Source organism: Phoenix dactylifera, chromosome 9 (genome assembly GCF_051530095.1).
Source record: "Phoenix dactylifera cultivar Ajwa chromosome 9, Ajwa_hap1_PhDact_Kaust_v1.1, whole genome shotgun sequence".
NCBI classification, from domain to species: domain Eukaryota; kingdom Viridiplantae; phylum Streptophyta; class Magnoliopsida; order Arecales; family Arecaceae; genus Phoenix; species Phoenix dactylifera.
Genome location: NC_143198.1, coordinates 6,031,352 through 6,037,111, shown reverse-complemented (window position 1 = coordinate 6,037,111; position 5,760 = coordinate 6,031,352). Strand labels below are relative to the sequence as shown.

General features: G+C 35.9%; 1 non-coding gene across 1 annotated transcript; it reads left to right on the top strand.

Annotated features, from left to right (window-relative positions):
* The first annotated feature begins 4,220 nt into the window (after positions 1 to 4,220).
* TRNAR-CCG (transfer RNA arginine (anticodon CCG)) lies at positions 4,221 to 4,293 on the top strand. The gene has a single exon. It is a non-coding gene; the product is annotated as a tRNA-Arg (tRNA).
* The last annotated feature ends 1,467 nt before the right edge of the window (positions 4,294 to 5,760 follow it).

The window sequence follows — 5,760 nt, the reverse complement described above, 5'->3', positions numbered from 1 at the left end:
TACCGTAGTTCACTAGAGAATGGTGATAGAACTGATGTGGGCATAGGTGGAACTAACCGAAGGAGGCAATGGCCTACCCTTTTACATTTTTATGTTTTTTTTTTCTTTGAATATTGGTTGTTCTTTTGAAACTGGCAAAATACTTCCAGTTCCGTTGATGAGGAGAGGGGGGGGGGGGGGGGGGGCGGGGGTTATGATATGTACAAAATCTCAGCCAATATAAACTGATATACCATGAGATGTCAACTGAAATAATATCAATATATCAGTTGTGATTTTCAATCAGTATTTTATTACTTAAATAATTTTTAAATAAATGAATCCTAAAAGCAATATATAATTGTCGCTAATCTTGGTTATACTATACAGTTGAAATCATGATAACTTGATTTCTATGTATTGGCTGAGATTTTGATATCTTGGTTCCTATGCATCGAGACGGGACTATAGCATTCCATGCCATAGAGTAGTTTTGTATTTTTATCTGCACAATGTATTAGAGCTAGAAAGGCAAAGAGAACCATTGGGAGGTAGAAGAATATTTGTGAAATTATATAAATCTTATTCTAAATATCTAATCTCAAGTTCTTAACTGGTTGATAATGTGATCTATGATCGTGGAATAAATTTACTTTAGAGATGTTAGCTTGAATGAATGGTATACCCTCCCAACAATTATGCGCTTTTATCGCCTGAATGGATTCATAACACCAATGTCTCAAATTGGAGGTCTCTCTAAATTGTTGCTTATTCTTATAATGAAAATAATAACAATTATTTGTTTTACCCTAGATGGCTGTTATAGTGACTATTATTAATTATTTGTTAATAATAAAAATTAATGAATAATAGCAAGAATATGACACTCTATTGAATAAAAAATTACTCTTTAGCTTGCTCGGCAATGTGAATAAATTTTTTTTATTATTTTACTAGATATAAATAGAAAGACAATCAACATTATTTCTAGTATAGAAGGACATCATCTAGCCCATTTACTATCTACTGATGCCTTGATTTTCTTTTTTGGGTACCAGTACTAATGTCTCTACCAAGGATTGCTGTGTCGATATCAGTCCTTGGATCGGTTGCTCGATACCACGAGTTGTAACGGCTCTGTATTGTTCCGTGCTGGGTCGTATTGACATAGTAAAAGAAGCGGAGGAGAGGAGAACGGGAGAGAAGAAAAAAGAAAAAGGGGAGCCGCCGCAGGAAAAGGTTGAGGGTTGGCGAGCTACATGGAGGAGGCGGAGGAGGAGCTCTGCTTTTGGTTCCCTATTTCGTTCGAAATAAGGTTCCGAAGAGGGCCCGTCCTCCGCCTACTCTACGTGGTGGCTCTCTAGCCTCTTCCTCCTCCGCGCAGCGGCTCCTTAGCCTCTGCCTTCTCTATGCGGCGACTCCTCGACCTTCTGCTGGCCAGCTTCCATCTTTCTGTCTCTTCCTTTCTCTCCCTCTTCCTCTCTTTTCTGTTCTTTCTCTCTTTTTCTCTGTTTTCCTCTTCTTTTCCTCCGACATCGGTTTTTGTTTTGGTTGTCGGTCAGCTGCCGGTACGGCTCAGTACGCCCCAAATCAAATGGTTTGGAATGGTTCTACCGACCATGATCTCTACTAATCTACCGAGAAAGACAAGTTCAATACAAACAAAAGAGGTAGGTTCTGCAGAATTGATGGGACCAACGTCCTACATTCTAGTGACAAGGTAATGGCTCAACAAAGAAATAGCCGTTATCCTTTTAGCAGGAAAAAAAAAAGAAAAAAAAGGGAAGGAAAGAGCCCTTTCTTTTGGCCGAAAAAAGGTACCTTAGTTTTCATATTTGCATTTGGAGATAAAGTTTTAAGATTTGCAAAAATTGGTAACCGACCTTTTTATGTTTATGATTAGTTATATGACAAACTTTATCAGTTTTTTTTCATCATCATTAAAATTTATATATTTTTTAAAAAATAAAATTTATATACCGTCATTAAGGCTTGTGCTTAAAAAAAAAAGAAATTCAGTCCTATCACTTAGAGTAGAAGTTCGGTCAAAAAGTATTTGTTATTTTAATATTTGCCGATCTCAAACACCATCATGCACCATAACTGTATCAACTGTCTAGCCGAATTATAAGTAAATGCATGACAAAAGTATGCAAAAATTCCTTTTTTACTTCAGAGGAAAGATTGAAATATATTGTGATAACCTTGGAAATTAGTGAAAACATTTTCCATTGATCCACAAGAGGTATTCGTGCAAAAAAAAAAATTACAAAAATAACAAAAAAAAAATACACACCAACAACACAGGAAAACAACCATGCAGAAAACTAACATGAGAATTCACATTATATTCTAGATTTATAATTATTTTAAATATTATTGTTGTAAGATGCCTTTTAATATATTATGTGTTGTGTTTTGCCATCCAACTTCTAATGTTAATTTATTTTGTTGAATGAAATCAATAGTTTATTTTGAAAAAAAGATTTTGGACAATTTGAGAACCTAATTGAACGAACCGATCTTCATATTGGTTCCAGAATTGGTTGTTTTGGTTTTAGTTCCAAAAATTAAGAATCAATTAGAATTGGATTAGTTTCAAGTTAGTCTCTAATCCAAAAACCGATCCGACCTATGTGCGGCTCTAATAGATAATGCAAGTGCCTCTTCTGCAATAACATCGTCATAAGATACTTTTATCGCATGACATGAAATAAATCTTTTCACAGTTTTATGTACGTAGGCGCCAGTTCTGCCTCCCTTATTTACTAACCATGCCCCAACAACCAACAACATATATTAGCATTACCCAAAAAGATTTGCAAATTAACACCGTTTGAGAAGCTTCTAAGGCAAGCTTTTGGGCACTTTTTTCTTCCATCCATCTTTCAAAGTGCATGGCAAACTCATTGTTAGGAATAGGTAAAGCATTTGGATCCAATGATCTGGAATTAAATTGTTTCCAGCCTTCCATAAAACCACAAGAAAGGTCGTCATGCATAAAGGGAGAGTCCTATAATCCATGAAACTGTTCTTTAGATTACATAATCAACTAATAAAGGATGGTACAGAATCAGCAACCACAAGCGCCAATGGAGTCACAAACCAAATCAGTCTTGAGAAGGTGTAGCTAATAAATAGATATTGCACCCCGGGAAGGACCTAAAGGGTCAAAGAGAGCACTCTCTTACGCAATTCTTGCTTCGCTCGAAAGTGCTCCGATAGTTTCGCAAATGTTGCTTGCTAGAAGAAGCAGCTTGATAGAAATCGCTGACAAGAAGCTTGCATGCTGACTTTGTTGTGAGATGTCTGTGAAAGGAAGGAGCCCAAATTAAATGATCTCTGGCACAGGAGGATGGATTAGTAGGTACCCACATTAGTATCAAAAATTTCCTCGAGAATATTTGTATTTCTTGTTATTGGGCTGCCTACAAAAATATCTGAAACTTTAGTCACATTTAGAGGGACATTAGTAGGCTTACTGACCTTCCATTTAGATCGACTTGTACCCATAAACCTTCACAGTTCGGATAGAAAAAAAGTTCTCAGATGTATGATAGAATTCCGATGACCAAGAACCTCCTTGTCATCTAGTTTGCTTCCCAAAAGGTTGAGGTTGGGAAATATCTAGCCTTTAAAACACAAGCCCATGAAGCATCAGAAGCACTTCAAGCACATGGACACCTTTTTTTCCTAGAAATTATCTTTTACTTTAAAAGCTTCAAAAGGACTTTTCTGAGCAACAATGTAATCAGAGATTCATTTCCTTGATAAAGTTGGAGCTTGGTAACCTCCATAGCTAAAAAATAAACAAAAACACTCAACTTGGTAAATTTTGGGTCAACAATCTAAATCAAGCTGTGTCTGTGCCTGACCCAACTCACTTGCAGTAGTAGATATCTGCTGCAAAAATCTGTGAAAAGTATATTAAACAAGAATCTTCTTTCTCCTAGTCAAGTTCACCACCGATTCCCATCATGCCATTTGTTAGGCTGAGAGTCAATTGCGGCAGTTCTCACATATTAATGCACATTGATGGGAAAAGACTTCAAGATTACTAAAATGGAGCATCAAAACAGAGATCAATTGGCACCAAATGACAACAACTAAACATGCAGCCAGCGTTCTCAAAATAAACTCGATCAGGAACCTACGAGCGTTTCAGAGACTAAAGGGAAAGATGGCATCAAAATTATTGATTGTTAATATCTATAATTTATATTGGATTTTCACATCATTCAGATCGCGTGGCCTAATGGATAAGGCGCTCGCCTCCGGAGCGGGAGATTGTGGGTTCGAGTCCCATCGCGATCGTTATATATTCTTTTTTTTTTTAATATGTTTTTCTTTTGGTAAATCTGAAATTTTTAAGCGAATGAATGATCCCTCCTTCCGACTCAAGTGATGATTAACTGAAACTCCAAGCTTGATAAAATTATTTGTTCGATTAGTGTACTCTACTTACTGATGTCTCACAGGCAAAATGGGTTTGGTCATGCTAAAATAGTATGATTGGTTAACATATGAGTTTGAGTCCCATTGCGATCGTTTATATTCTTTTTTTTTTTAATTTGCTTTTCTTTTGGTAAATCTGAATTTTTTAAGTGAATGAATGATCCCTCCTTCCAACTCAAGTGATGATTAACTTAATCTCCAGGCTTGATAAAATTATTTGTTCGATTAGTGTACTCTACTTACTGAAGTCTCATAGGCAAAATGGGTTTGGTCATGTTAAAATAGTATGATTGGTTAACAAAGGTAAAAGAGAATAGAAAAGAAGAATTGGACGGAAAAACACTTTAAGCTTATAACTACAATAGGAGAACTTCCTAGAAGGTCATGATTCCATCAATCAAGATTTTATGTAAGATATTTAATAAATATATCTTCTATTAATATATATTAATATATATATATTAATCTTTGTTAGAGAGTGCATGTTGGAGGTGTAGAATGACAGAGTCGCCGTGTAAGAGGATCGTTTGATGTCCAGAATCAATGTGAACAAGCATCAATAAAGGCGATAAATGTACATGAATGCAAAGAAAAACAAAATCTAGTTTGAAATAATTACAAGAGTTTTAGAAGACTGAGTCAATAGCAAGAATAAAAAAAAATAGAATGGCCAGTTGAAGAATGACATTCCTTTACCTCTGGTGTTCTCTTTCCTCCTTTTAAGCATAAGATGTCAGCAAATAGCTCATTCCAACATCCAAAAGACGCATAATATAGACTTTAGTACATGAAAGGTGATAACTCATTGATTTTTTTCCCCTCCTCCATTAGCGAGTTATATGGCAACAAATCGAACTCATCACTTGCGTACCACGTTTCAAAAAGAGAACTAGTGCTTGGATAATTTTGACTGCAAGGGCTACTTAACCTTCTCCCTAAAACAAAAATAAATAAATAACAATGACATTAGGTGAGAACACAGCAGCTAGTGGCCTCTTTTAAGCATCTAGCTTTATCCCCAGATCGCACAATCCCCGTCTACAAAAGCTTCAGAAAAAATTACAATGTGGCTGCAAAAAGACATCCATATGGATGGTTCTATGAAGTAGAAAAGATGCTGCAAACTTCTTTCATGAGTGGCCCAAAAAAATTGCATCTTGATAAATCATGCTCAAAAACCTCCAATCACAAGGAATGTCAAATGGCTGCTGAAGCATATCATGATTAGCACAGAAAAACTGCCATGCATTTATCATGGACGCTACTTCCACATTCCGGGTTGTAACATTTAGTTCGATGTTTCACCCAATCAGTTTGCAAATGATT